We start from the raw sequence: 14,730 nt of genomic DNA on the forward strand, positions 1-14,730 counted from the left end.
TCTGTATCAGAGGTGACCACTTTTCTGCACATTTACTGGAACTTGCTGTCATCTAGGAGGTGCACCTGTCAGCGGTTTGCAGCAAATCATTTTGGGGATGGTTCCTCACCGTTTTCTGCAGTCAATTGTTCACTGAACAGGTTGGGATGAACGTGACACGGAATGCTAGAGTAGGTGTTTCATGATCTATACTGGGATGACTGAATGGCATTTATGAGAGATGTTTGAATCCTGATGTGAAATATTTGCCTGCCTGCATGATGCTCATCTCTTGCCCTCGATCTTGCCTTCCAGAATGATCTTCTGCCTTTGCGCTGTAGTCTTCCTGAGTGTAGCTTCCTGCTGACAGTCCTTGTTTGAGTATAAGTCGATGGTCCTCCTGCCATAGGCACGGTACGTCTCTCTGTAGGAGTTCTCTCAAAGTTGATAAATTGTCGGAAAAATTTGGCAGATGGAATGGCAAAAATTTGAGGAATCCAAGGCCTCTCACTAGTCTTGTTGCCCTGAGATGTGAGGTTGGCACTTAGAGCTATCACTTCACTAGGACTGGGATGGATCTTGCAGCCTGAAATCGATAGAACTAAGATTGTTTTGAGTTACTGGCACAAGGCACCTGTTACTTCTCACTGAGAGAAACAAACCTTTTGTGAGGAACTACAGTCATCAGGGAGTGAAGGGTTCCAATCACACTGTGCTTTACCTCAGAAAGGTAAGAGAGAGGCAAAAATGGTCATTGGACCACAGGAAAATGAGGCTGGAGAAGGAGTAATGGGGAATAAAGAAATGGTGGAGGAACTGAACAGGTACTTTACATCAGTGGAAGGCACCAGCAGCCTACCAGAACTTCAAGAGAGTCAGGGGGCAGAGGTGAGTGCAGTGGCCATCACTAAGGAGGAGGTGCTGGGGAAGCTGAAAAATCTGAAGGTGGATAAATCACCTGGATCAGATGGACTACACCCCAGAGTTCTGACGGAGGTGATTGAAGAGATTGTGGAGGCATTGCTGGTGATGTTTCAAGAATCACTTGAGTCAGGGAGGATCCCAGATGATTGGAAAGTGGTTAGTGTAACACCCCTGTTTAAGAGGGGGGAGGGGCAGAAGACAGGAAACTAACAGCTGGTTAGCCAGATATCAGTCATTGGTAAGGTTTTCGAATCCATTATTCAGGATGAGATTGTGGAATATTTGTAAGGGCATGGTAAAATAGGGCTGAGTCAGCACGGCTTCACCAAGGGGAGGTCATGTCTGGCAGATCTTTTCATTATGGACCGAGGGCATTGTTGGGCAGGCCAGCATTTGTCACCCATTCCCCACAGTGGATGATATTACGGCATTTCAGCTCACCCAGAGGCTTTTCCTGGGCGTGAAGAGGGGAGGCTTGGCTGATGGAATTGCAGGTCCTTTGAAGTCACTCGAGGGAGTGATCTACAGACCCTTATCAATAACCACAACATGGGACAAGGGATACAAGAAGAGATATTGGGGATTGGTGATAAAATGATGACAATAATCACGGGTGACTTTTATCTACATCTAAACTGGAGAAGTCACATGTCTAGTATTAGGTTCGATGAAGTGTTCATAGAATTCTTTTGAGACAGTTTGTTGCAACAGTTAATTCTAGAATCAACCAGACAGCATTGGCATTATGTAATGTGACAGGGGTAATTAGTGGCCTCAGAGTTAAGGTTCCTCACATTGTAACAATCTCAATATAAGGCTATCATCCACAAGATATAAGTACTATTCGGCCATTCAGCCTATAAAGCCTGCTGTACCATTGGATCATGGCTGATATATTTCTCAACCTCATTCTCCTGCCTTCTCCCTGTAACCCTTGACCCCCTTACTAATGAAGACCCTACCTATCTCTGTCTTAAATACACTCAATGACTTGGCCTCCCCAGCCCTCTATGGCAATGAGTTCCACAGATTCCCCACCCTCTGGCTGAAGAAATTCCTCCTCATCTCAGTTCGAAAGGGTCATCCCCTCACTCTGAGGCTGTGCCCTTCTGTCCTGGTCTCTCCTCCTGATGGAAACATCTTCTCCACATCCACTTTATCCAGGCCTCTCAGTATTCTGTAAGCTCCAATCAGAACCCCCCTCATCCTTCTAAACCCCATCGAGTACAGACCCAGAGTCCTCACCCGCTCCTCATGTGACAAAGTCCTTCATCCCCAGGATCATTCTGTAAACCTTCTCTGGACTCCCTCCAACGACAGCCCATCCTTCCTGAGATACGGGGCCTAAAACTCCTCACAATATTCCAAATGTGATCTCACCAGAGCCTGATACAGTCTTAGCAGTACACCCTGCTGTTGTATTCTAGCCCTTTCGGAATGAATGCTCAAATTGCATTTCCCTCCCTAACTGATTTAATTTTATATCTTGTTCACAAGGGAGCAGACTGGGCCTCCTGCGAGTGGAGCTGTACCCATCCAGGTGAGAGGGCTGTATTCCACCACACTCCTAACTAGTCCCTTGACAGTTTTTGGGAAGCCAGGAGGTGTGTTACTCGCTGCAACATTCCCAGCCTCTGAGCTGTTCTTTCATCTGCAGCGTTTATATGGCCAGTGCAGTTCAGCTTCCAGTCAGAATTTTGATGGTTAAAGGTTCATTGCTGAATAGTAGAGGTTCCTGTGTTCCCAGTGGATTCTCACAAGCTGTTTAGGCAGGTGAACGCTGACACCTACAGGAAATACAGCTCAATTACAGGGCCAAAACGTTAGTGAATGACAACGTGAGGAATGGAAAGTGTTTGTCAATTCAAAGAGGAGAAAGTGAGGACTGCAGATGCTGGAGATCAGAGCTGAAAATGTGTTGCTGGAAAAGCGCAGCAGGTCAGGCAGCATCCAAAGAGCAGGAGAATCGACGTTTCGGGCATGAGCCCTTCTTCCTGAAGAAGGGTTCATGCCCGAAACGTCGATTCTCCTGCTCTTTAGATGCTGCCTGACCTGCTGCACTTTTCCAGCAACACATTTTCAGCTTTGTCAATACATTGCCTTATGATCTCACCAGATGAGTACAGAGGAAGTGCTGCACTGGTATTGTCATTGGAATTGGTAATGCAGTGGGTCAGGCTGATGCTTTGGGGACTCACAAAAACAGAAATTGCTGCAGATTTGGCAGAGAGAAACAGATTACAGATCCATTAACCTTTCTGGATCACTGGACTCCACATGTTCACTCCGCTTTCTCTCCACAGATGCTGCCAGCCCTGCTGAGTTTCTCCAGCAATTTCTGTTTTCGTTTTCTCCATATCTTCAATGTGAACTGGAGTTCAAATCCCACCATGGCAGTTGAGTGAGTGATCACCTTTTACAGAGTCATAGAATCAGAGAGTCATACAGCACGGAAACAGACCGTTCTATCCAACTTATCCACGCTGACCATATTCCCCAACTAAACGTCCCACCTGCCTGCTCCTGGCCCATATCCCACCAAACATTTTCTATTCACGTGCTTATCCAAATGTATTTTAAACTTTGTAACTGTGCCTGCATCCACCACTTCCTCAGGAAGTTCATTCCACACACAAACCTATCTCTGTGTAAAAAGGTTGCGGTCTGTGTCTTTTTAAAATCTTTCCCCTCTCACCTTAAAAATATGCCCGCTAATCTTGAATTTCCCCACCCGAGAGAAATGACACCTGCCACTCACCTTACCTACACCCCTCCTGATTTTGTCAACTTCTGTCAGGTCAACCCTCAACCTGCAGTGAAAAAACATCTTGGCCTATCTATCCTCTTCTTATAACTCCAACCCTCCATTCCCAGCAACATCCTGGTCAACCTCTTCTGAACACTCTCCAGCTGAATAATATCTGTCCTACAACAGTGCCACCAGAAATGGACACAGTATTCCAGGTCTCACCAACATCCTGAACAACCTTGAGACGATATCCCAACTCACAAGTCTGAGCAAAGAAAGCCTCCTCTTTTGTAAAAATCCAGTTAACTCATGAATGTCCTTTGGGAAAGGGTAGCGGCCATGTTTGTCTGGATGACATGTGACTGCAATATTGGCTCCTTGTGAAATGGTCCAGAGTACACAATTAGGTCAAGGCAGTTAGAGATGAGCCAGACTTGACATTGATGTCCATATTTAACACTGAAGGAAATATAATGATGGTGAAACAATAAATAAATCGAATGGTGATTCCTGGCTGAAGTGTAATAATTCTGATGGCCTGTTATGAGCAGGGAAACGGTTTGTTTGTGCAGACACCCGGTCAAGCCTGATTCATTCTTAAAAGAATAAGAAAAGCTGCTGAAAGGCTCTGGAACAATGGTGGTTGTTACCACGATTTACACAGAGGTTTTCTGCAGGTCCTCATCATCAGATCCTTACCCCTCTCAGGTTCTAGCTACAAGGAGCACGTGCTCGAAATCTGAAACAAAACCCGAAATTGCTGGAGAAACTCAACAGGACTGGCAGCATCCGTGGAGAGTCATAGAGATGTACAGCACAGAAACAGACCCTTCAGTCCAATTGTCCATGCTGACCAGATATCCTAAATTGATCCAGTTCCATTTGCCAGCATTTGGCCCATATTCCTTTAAACTCTTCCGATTTATACATCTATTCAGATGCCGTTTAAATGTTGCAATTATACCAGCCTCCACCACTTCCTCTGGCAGCTCATTCCACACACACACACACCACCTTTAGGTCTGTTTTATATCTTTCCCCTCTCACCCTAAACCTATGCCCTCTAGTTCTGGACTCCCCCACCCCAGGGAAAATACTTTGTCTATTTACCCTATCCATGCCCCTCATGATTTTATAAACCTCTATAAGGTCACCCCTCAGCCTCCAATGCTTCAGGGAAAACAGCCCCAGCCTGTTCAGCCTCTCCTGATAATTCAAACCCTCCAACCCTGGCAACATCCTTGTAAATCTTTTCTGAACCCTTTCAAGGTTAACAACATGTTAACTGGACTCTAAACATTAACTCTGCTTTCTCTCAACAGATGCTGCCAAACCTGCTGAGTTTCTCCAGTAGTTTCTGTTTTTGTTCCAGCTCTGTGATTGGTTATCATCTGCCATTGCTGATCATGACTCAGTCAATCAGAGGGGGTTAACCCCTGACAATATGAGGACTCCAATGTCCAATGGAAACAACAATGTAGCAATTTAAATGGTGCTGGAAAATTGCAGCAGGTCAGGCAGCATCCGAGGAGCAAGGGAATAGACATTTCGGGCATAAGCCCCTCATCAGGCTTGTGGGCCAGGGGGCTGAGAGATAAATCGGGGGGGGGGGAATGGGGCTGGGGAAAAGGTGACTGGGAATGCGATAGGTAGATGAAGGTGAGGGAGAAGGTGATAGGTCAGAGAGGAGGATGGAGCGGATAGAGGGGAAAGGTGATGGGCAGGTGAAGAGGGCAGTGCCATGTTGGAGGCTTGGGACTGGGATATTGTTTCAATGTGTGCATTTCCATTCAGTATTTTATGACACCACATCAGCTTTAACTGATCAGTTTCATTAATACACGCTTGCTAATTCCAGATTTCACTTTTTGAACAGAGGAATTTCAATCACCAAACCCAGAGGGAACAGATGAACATACAGTGAAACCAATATGGAGAGCCAGCACAATATTTGTGCTGGGCTGTGAATTCACTCAGCAAGACAGACATGGAATCTTACAATGGACAAGAGATCTCCACTTATTCAAGTTTCCAAACCGGGAAACTGTAACTTGCTATTACTTCAATAAGTTAGTAGCTATTTAATGAGGTCAGATCATGAGGATGAGTCAGACGTGGCAGGACTGATCATAGAATCCCTACAGTGTGGAAACAGGTCATTGGTCCCAATAGGTCTACACTGACCTTCTGAAGAGTGTTCCACCCAGACCATTCCCTGACCCTATGACTTTACCTAACCTACATATCCCTGGACACTATGAGCAATTTACCATGGCCAATTCACCTAACCTGCACATCTGTGGGAGAAGCCAGAGCACCCAGATGAAACCCACGCAGACACAGGGAGAATGCGCAAACTCCACACAGACAGTCACCCGTGGACGGGAATCGAACCCGGGTCCCTGGTGCTATGAGGCAGCAGTGCTAACCACTGAGCCACCATGGTGTGCCACTTCAGTCCCAATCCATGGTCATCACTGGCTGATGCCCATCCTTAGTTGCCCCTTGAGAAGGTGGGGGTGAGTTGCCTTCTTGAACCGATGCAGTCCATGTGCTGTGGGTTGACCCACAATGCTCTTAGGAATGGAATTCTGGGATTTTGACCCAGTGACAGTGAGGGAAGGGCAATATAAAGGAGAACCCTAAAGCTTTCTAGAGGCACGTGAGGAACAAAAGGATGACTAGAGTAGCAAGAGGGCCAGTCAAAGTCAGAAGTGGGATGTTGAGTGTGGACCCTGTGGAGATCGGAAAGGTGCTAAACTAATATTTCTCATCTATTTTCACTTAGTAAAAGGGGAATATTGCAGAGGAGAAGACAAAGATATGGGTTATTAGACTAGAAAGAATTTAAGTTAATGAGGAGGAGGTGTTATCAATTCTAAGGTGTGAAAGTAGATAAGTCCCCTGGGCCGGATGGGATTTATCTGAGGATTCTCTGGGAAGCTAGGGAGGAGATGGCTGAGCCTTTGGCCTTGATCTTTGAGTTGCCATTGTCTACAGGTTTAGTACCAGAGTACTGGAGGATTGCAAATCCTGCGCCCTTGTTCAAGAAGGGCAGTAGAGTTGACCCAGGTAATTTTAGACCAGTGAACCTTACTTCTGTTGTAGGAAATGTTTTGGAAAGGATTTTAAGAGATAGCACTTATAATCATTGAGCAAGCAACAATTTGATTACAGATAGTCAACATGTTTACATCAAGCATAGGTCATGTCTCACAAACCTCTTTGAGTTTTTTGAGAAGGTGACCAAGCATGTAGATGAGGGTAGGGCAGTAGATGTGATGTACATGGACTTCAGTAAAGCCTTTGATAAGGTTCCACATAGTAGGCTGTTGGAGAAAATGCAGAGGCATGGAATTGAGGGTGATTTAGCAGTTTGGATTAGAAACTGGTTTTCTGAATGAAGGCAGCGAGTGATGGCCGATGGAAAATATTCAGTCTGGAGTCTGGTTACTAGTGGTGTGCCACAAGGATCTGTTTTGGGACAAATGCTGTTTGTCATTTTTATAAGTGACTTGAACTCAGGCATAAGCGGGTGGGTTAGTAAGTTTGCAGATGACACTAACGTCGGTGGAGTAGTGGACAGTGTGGAAGAATGTTCCAGGTTGCGGGGGGACTTGAATAAACTGCAGAATTGGGCTGAGAGGTGGCAAATGGAGTTCAATGCAGCTAAATATGAGGTGATTCACTTTGGAAAGGATAACAGGAAGGCAGAATATTGGGTCAATTGAAAGATTCTTGGTAGTGTGGATGTGCAGAGGGGTCTTGGTGTCCATGTACATAGATCCCTGAAAGTTGCCACCCAGGTTGATAGTGCTGTGAAGAAGGCATACAGTGTGCTAGGTTTTATTGGTAGAGGGATTGAGTTCCGGAGTCGTGATGTCATGTGCAACTGTACAAAACGCTAGTGCTGCGTCACTTGGAATATTGTGTACAGTTCTGGTCGGATTTGGAAGGATGTGGAAGCATTGGAAAAGCTACAGGGAAGATTTACCAGGATGTTGCCTGGTCTGGAGGGAAGGTCTTATAGTCTGAGGGAGTTGAGTCTGCTCTCATTGGAGCGAAGAAGGCTAAGAGGGGATTTAATAGAGACATGCAAGATGATCAGACGATTAGTTAGGGTGGACAGTGAGAGTCCTTTTCCTCGGATGTTGACGTCGGCTGTACGAGTGGGTATAGCTGCAAATTGAGGGGAGATAGATTTAAGACAGATGTCAGAGGCAGGTTTTTTCCTCAGAGAGTGGTAAGGGTGTGGAATGCCCTGCCTGTCAATGTAGTTAACTCAGCCACATTAGGGAGATTTAAACAATCCTTAGATAAGCACATGGATGCTGATGGGATAGTGTCGGGGGCTGGGTTTAGATTAGTTCACAGGTTGGCGCAACATCAAAGGGCCTGTTCTGCACTGTATTGTTCTATATTTCCAAGTCAGAATGGTGAGTGGCACTGAGGGGAACTTGCAGGTGATGGTGTTCCCATGTGTCTGCTGCCCCTGTCCTTCTAGATGGAAGTGGTTTTTGTGGAGATGTAGATGCTTGTGTGTTATGGGCTGCTTTGTCCTGGATGGTGTTGAGCTTCTTGCGTGCTGTTGGAGCTGCCTCCATCCAGGCAAGTGGGGAGTATTCCATCACATTCCTGAATGTGTCTTGGTGGACAGGCTTTGGGGAGACAGGAGGTGAGTTACTCACTGCAGCATTCCTAGCCTCTGACCTGCTCTTGTCGCCACTATGTTTACAGGTTGTAAATCAGCGGAGAGGGAGATTGCAGTCCCCACAATCACAAGTTTTTCTGTCAAGTATCCTGTACTTGGGGAGATCATGGGCACACCCAAAGTGTGATGGGGTAGTGTTGTCCTGGGAGAACCACCTTCTTTGTCATGGTCTCTCTCCTGCCAGGTATTTATACAGTTATTCCAGTTAAACCATAGAAATAATACAGCACCCAAGGGGGCCATCAGCCCATCTTATCCATTCTAACCCAAAGACACCCAGATTCCCTTTCTAATTCCGTGGCCCATAACCCTGCAGCTTACAGCATGTACGGTGCAGATCCAGGTATTTCTCAGGGAGTTTAGTGTCTCTGCCTCAACCACTAACTCAGGCAGCGAATTCCAGACACCCACCACCCTCTGTGTCGGATGTTTTCCTTCAGCATTTATGGCCCATCCCTAATTGTCCAGAGGGCAGAAAAGGACCAACCTCATTCTGTGGGTCTGGAGTCACGTGTAGGCCAGACCAGGTAAGGATGGCAGCTTCCTTTCCTCTACAGCATCAGTGAACCAGATGGTGCTTTCCAACAATTGGTTGTCATTAAGTCCTTAATTCCAGGATTTGCTTTATTGAATTCAAATTCCACCATCTGCCACAGTGGGATTTGAAACCACATCCCCAGAACATTAACTGAGTCTCTGGATTAACCAACTAGTGCTAATGCAACAAGGCCACCACCCTCTCTTGGCATTAACCCCTCGACTGAGGCCTTCCTCTCTGTTCCACTTGTGTATTTCAGACCTTTGCACACCCCAGCCAGTTCCCACTCAACCCTTCAGCTCCAAGGAATCCAGCCTATATCGTCCCTCTCCATGGAGAGAAAGGGAGAGAAAAAGAGAGAGAGAGAGAAAGAGAGAGAGAGAAAGAGAGAGAGAGAGAGAGAGAGTTGAATCCTTCACCTGATTAAAACACAGGGATAAGAATTTTAAATTGGAGGTTTTGTTTGAACCAGTGCAAGTTAGCGAGCACAATGAACGATAGCTGAACACAGCCTCACATTGACCTGGAGGGCTTGGCCTGACTTGGCTTATGGGAGACTGATGGTGTGCTTCATTCCTGCTGAGAACTTTGAGTGAAGGCTCATGGAGGGACTGCCTTGCATAATGAACTTCGAGCAGAAATCGCTACAGGCACAAAGTAGGCCCAGTCTGAGAATAAGGAAATAGTTTTCACCTTAGAGGTCAACGCATTCTCAGCAGATAGGCTAGCGTCATTTCTGAGCATCTGTGAAATAATTGCGTTAGCGCCTTGTCAGGATATGGCATCGAGCTTCACACAATCAGTTACCTTGCAATGCGATATGTTAAGAGAGCAAGCCAGCAGTGAATTTGCAGAGAGCTGCAAACAGCTGTACAGAACAAACAAGAGCTGGAGTGGACCATTCAGCTCATTTAGACACTTCTAGCATCGAAAAGGACTGCAGCTGATCTCCAAGTTGGCGCGCCCACACATTCGACCCTTCGTCAATTCCTGAGTCCAAGACCCTCCTGTCCTGCGTCCTGAATACAGTTCATGACTGGGCAATCAGAGGAAGGTAGTGACCATGAATGAGAAGATAGAAACATTTGCACAGATTTTAATTCCTGGGAAAGATTGGATAAGTTGGAGTTGGAGCAGCACAAAGATTTATAAAATTACAAGGGGCCCACTGTAGGGAATCACAGAATCCCTACAGTGTGGAAGCAGGCCATTCGGCTCATCGATTCCACACAGACACTCTAAAGAGCATCCTGCCCAGATCCATTCGTCTACCCTATCCCTGCATTACCCATGGCCAACCCACCTCTCTTTGGGCTGTGAGAGGAAACTTGCACACAGACACAGGGAGAACATACACATTCCACACAAAGAGTTACCTGAGGCTGGAATCAAACCCGGGTCCTTAGTGCTGTGAGGCAGAAGTGCTCACACTGAGCCACTAGGATTCCTGTTTATGAGCAAGGGTTGGGCAGGGGTACAGTTGAGGGGGGAGAAGTTATGCTGGGGATTGAGTTAAAATAATTACTAAAAGGATGAGAGGGGAGTTGAGGAGAAACGTTTTTACTGCTCAAGCTGGTGACCTCACAGCACTCAAGAAAAATTCTTGCTCATGAACCTGTAACCAAATTGGACCAAAAAGGAAGGGGGAATTAAATTGGCTGGCCCCCTTTTTATTGATATAGATAATAATAAAGATACAAAAATAATGTAAAGAGAGAGACAATCAACCTTGCAAATCTTGCAAATAATATCAGGCAAATAATAGAGTCATAGAGATGTACAGCATGGAAACAGACCCTTTGGTCCAACCTGTCCATGCCGACCAGATATCCCAACCCAATCTAGTCCCACCTGCCAGCACCTGGACCATATCCCTCCAAACCCTTCCCATTCATGTACCCATCCAAATGCCTTTTAAATGTTGCAATTGCACCAGCCTCCACCACTTCCTCTGGCACCTCTTTCCATAAACGTACCACCTTCTGTGTGAAAAAGTTGCCCCTTAGGTCTCTTTTATATCTTTCCCCTCTCTCCCTAAACCTATGCCCCTCTAGTTCTGGACTCCCCGACCCCAGGGAAAAGGCTTTGTCTATTTATCCTATCCATGCCCCTCGTAATTTTGTAAACCTCTAGGAGTTTCTTTCAATATTTAAAAAAGGAAGTTAAAAACCAAAGTGAACATAGGACCTGTAGAGAATGAGACTGTGGGAATAATAATGGGGAAACAGGAACTGGCAGAGGAGTTGAATAAATACTTTGAATCAGCCTTCACGGAGAAGATGCAAATGTTATCCCCAAATTAGTCAACATTCAAGGGGCAAAAGGAGGAGAGAAGATAAAGAAAAGTGCTCAGGAAGCTGACGGGGCTAAAGGTCAATAGGACCCCTGGACCTGATGGGATTTAGCCCGGGATATTAAAGAAAGTACCTACTGAGATAATGGATGTATTGGTCATAACCTTCCTGGAATTCTTGCCTGTGGAAAAGTCCCAGAGAATTGAAAAACTGCCAATGTAGCAGCTTTATTTAAAAAGAAGAGAAGTGAATGTACAATAGCCAAATTTGCAGATGATACAAAAATAGGTGATGGGAAGCTTAGTGGTGAGGATGACACAATGAATCCACAGAGGAATCCAAACAGGTTATGTGAGTGCGCACATACTTAGGCAGACAGAACACTGTGGTGAAATGTGAGATTATACAGTCTGGCAGGAAGACGAGACGAGCTGAATATTATATAAATGGAGCAAGACTGCAGAAAGCTACAGATGGATCACACAAAATCAAGTTCAGTGTGTAATAGGGAAGGCAAATTGGTATTTATTTCAAAGGGAATAGGCTAAAACTATATAAGGCACAGGTCAGGCCACTGTTGGAATATTGTGGGCAGTTTTGGGCCTCTTATCTAAGGAAAGATATACTGGCATTGGGGGCAGATTAGAGAAGGTTTCCTGATGAAGGGCTTTTGCCTTAGCATCCTGAATTTCTGCCTTAGATTCACCACCTTTCTTCTTACCCATGTCATTGGTGCCTATGCGGACTGCAACTTGGGGCTGCTCCCCCTCCCCCTCAAGGATCTTGAAAACACAATCAGAGACATCATGAATCCTGGCACCTGGGAGGCAACACACCAACCATGAGTCTTTCTTGTTCCCACAAAACCTCCTATCTGTCCTGTTAACTATGGAGTCCCCAATGACTAGTGCTCTGCTCCACTTCCCCTTCCCCTCTGAACAACAGGGACAGACTCTGTGCCAGAAACCTGTGCCCCATTGCTTACTCCTGGTAAGTCGTTTCCCCCCCACCCCCCAACAGTATCCAAAACGGTTACCCACCCACCTTCTTCACATGGCTGTGGAGTAACTACCCCCCTTTAACTCCTCTCAGTAACTCCACTGCCTCCCGAATGTTCTGAAGTTCATCCAGCTGCAGTCCCCTAACATGGTTCTTGAGGAGATGGAGTGGGGTGCACTTCCCACAAATGAAGTCAACAGGGACACTAGAGGTGACCTTTATCTCCCACATACCACATGTGGAACATTCAACTGCCCTCACCTCCATTCCCAATATTCTAAATTCCCAGATAGACTGCCGGAAAAAAAAAGAAACATGAAAGAAGAACACTTGTCACCTTACCAACCGATGCACGGAACTTTTATATTGGTTAGAGGAGGAGGATGGGTGGGAGACACTACCCGAGTAGTATTTCGGGAAAAGCAACCGCCAAAATATGTGACCTTGTGACCTCTCCGACTGCACCCAGGAACTGAAGAAAACCGGAACTAAAAGAAATTTAAACCCTATACTCATGTATCCCAATAGGCTCCGCTGCTCCCTGGAGACCTCATGACCTCTCCGACTGCGTCCAGTAACATTTTATAACGTACTTTGGAAACAGAACCAGTCTGACTCAAGGTTGGAATACTAACAGACTCTAACCTTACACCTTTAATGCATTGTCTGAGCTGAGATGTAATTTTTAAAAAATAAAATCTGAAGTTATCTCAGGACTGTGACTTGACAGAAGTTCTGGAATTTATACATTAATCAATCGAAACCAGCATCCTTATTCTAAGTGATTAAAAACCTAACAGCAATTTAGGTTTGTGCAATACACTTTGACACTGCCTTTGAGCCAGTTCTGTATCCAAATGGCTAGCTCTCCCTGTATTCCACGAGATCTAACCTTGCTAACCAGTCTCCCATGGGAAACCTTGCCGAATGATTACTAAAGTCCATGTAGATCACATCTAATGCTCTGCCCTCATCAATCTTCTTTGTTACTTTTTCAAAAAACTCAATCAAGTTCATGAGACATGATTTCCCACGGACAAAGCCATGTTGGCTATCCCTAATCAGTCCTTGCCTTTCCAAATACAGGAAAATCCTGTCCCTTAGGATTCCCTCCAACAACTTGCCCACCACCAAGGTCAGGCTCACTGGTCTAACATTCCCTGACTTTTCCTTACCACCTTTCTTACACCGTGGCACCACGTTAGGCAACCACCAGACTTCTGGCACCTCACCTGTGACTATTGATGAAACAAATAAACTGCAGAATTGGGCTGAGAGGTGACAAATGCAGTTCGATGCAGCTAAATGTGAGGTGATGCACTTTGGGAAGGCAGAAAACTGGGTCAATGGAAAGATTCTTGGTGGTGTGGATGTGCAGAGGGATCTTGGAGTCCATGTACATAGATTCCTGAAAGTTGCCACCCAGGTGGATAGTGCTGTTAAGAAGGCATACGGTGTGTTAGGTTTCATTGGTCATGGGGTCGAGTTCTGGAACCGCAATACTATGCTGCAACTATACAAAACACTGGTGCGGCCACACTTGGAATATTGTGTACAGTTCTGATCCCCATATTTTGGGAAGGATGTGGAAGCATTGGAAAAGGTGCAGAGGAGGTTTACCAGGATGTTGCCTGGTCTGGAGGGAAGGTCTTGAGGAAAGGCTGAGAGACTTGGGTCTGTTCCCATTGGAAAGAAGAAGGCTAAGGGGGGATTTGATAGAGACATACAAGATGATTAGAGGATTAGATAGGGTAGACTGTGAAAGTCTTTTTCCTAGAATGATGACATCAGCGTGTATGAGGGGACATAACTACAAATTGAGTGATGATAGATTTAAGACAGATGTCAGAGGCAGGTTCTTTACTCAGAGAGTGGTAAGGGCGTGGAATGCACTACCTGCTAATGTAGTCAACTCAGCCACATTAGGGAGATTTAAACAATCCTTAGATAAGCACATGGATGATTTTGAGATAGTGTAGGGGGACGAGTTGAGAATAGTTCACAGGTTGGCACAACATCGAGGGCCGAAGGGCCTTGTTCTGCGCTGTATTGTTCTATGTTCCATATTCTAAATATCTCAGCACGGGGCCCAGCAATCACACAGAGGGTGGTGCATGGATGGAATGAGCTGCCAGAGGATGTGGTGGAGTCTGGTACAATTACGACATTTAAAAGGCACCTGGATGGGTATATGAATAGGAAGGGTTTGGGGGGCCAAGTGCTGGCAAATGATTAGGTTAGGATATCTGGTCGGCATGGATGAGTTGGACCAAAGGGTCTGTTTCTGAGCTGTACATCCCTATTACTCTATGACGGAATAACGGAAAACCCAAAGGAATATTTTAAATATACACAAGGAGGGGAAAATAACTTTTTTAATTTCAAAAATATACTTTATTCATTTAAAATACCTTTATATACATACCCAGTCACTGAAACAGCTCGGTTCTGTACGGGAGCATATGAAGAAACAAACAAACATTGGGTTTTGACTTTATTCAACAAACAAACAAAAGGTATTTCTTACCTGTACAAG

The sequence above is a fragment of the Hemiscyllium ocellatum genome, chromosome 1 (assembly GCF_020745735.1).
Source record: "Hemiscyllium ocellatum isolate sHemOce1 chromosome 1, sHemOce1.pat.X.cur, whole genome shotgun sequence".
NCBI lineage: Eukaryota > Metazoa > Chordata > Chondrichthyes > Orectolobiformes > Hemiscylliidae > Hemiscyllium > Hemiscyllium ocellatum.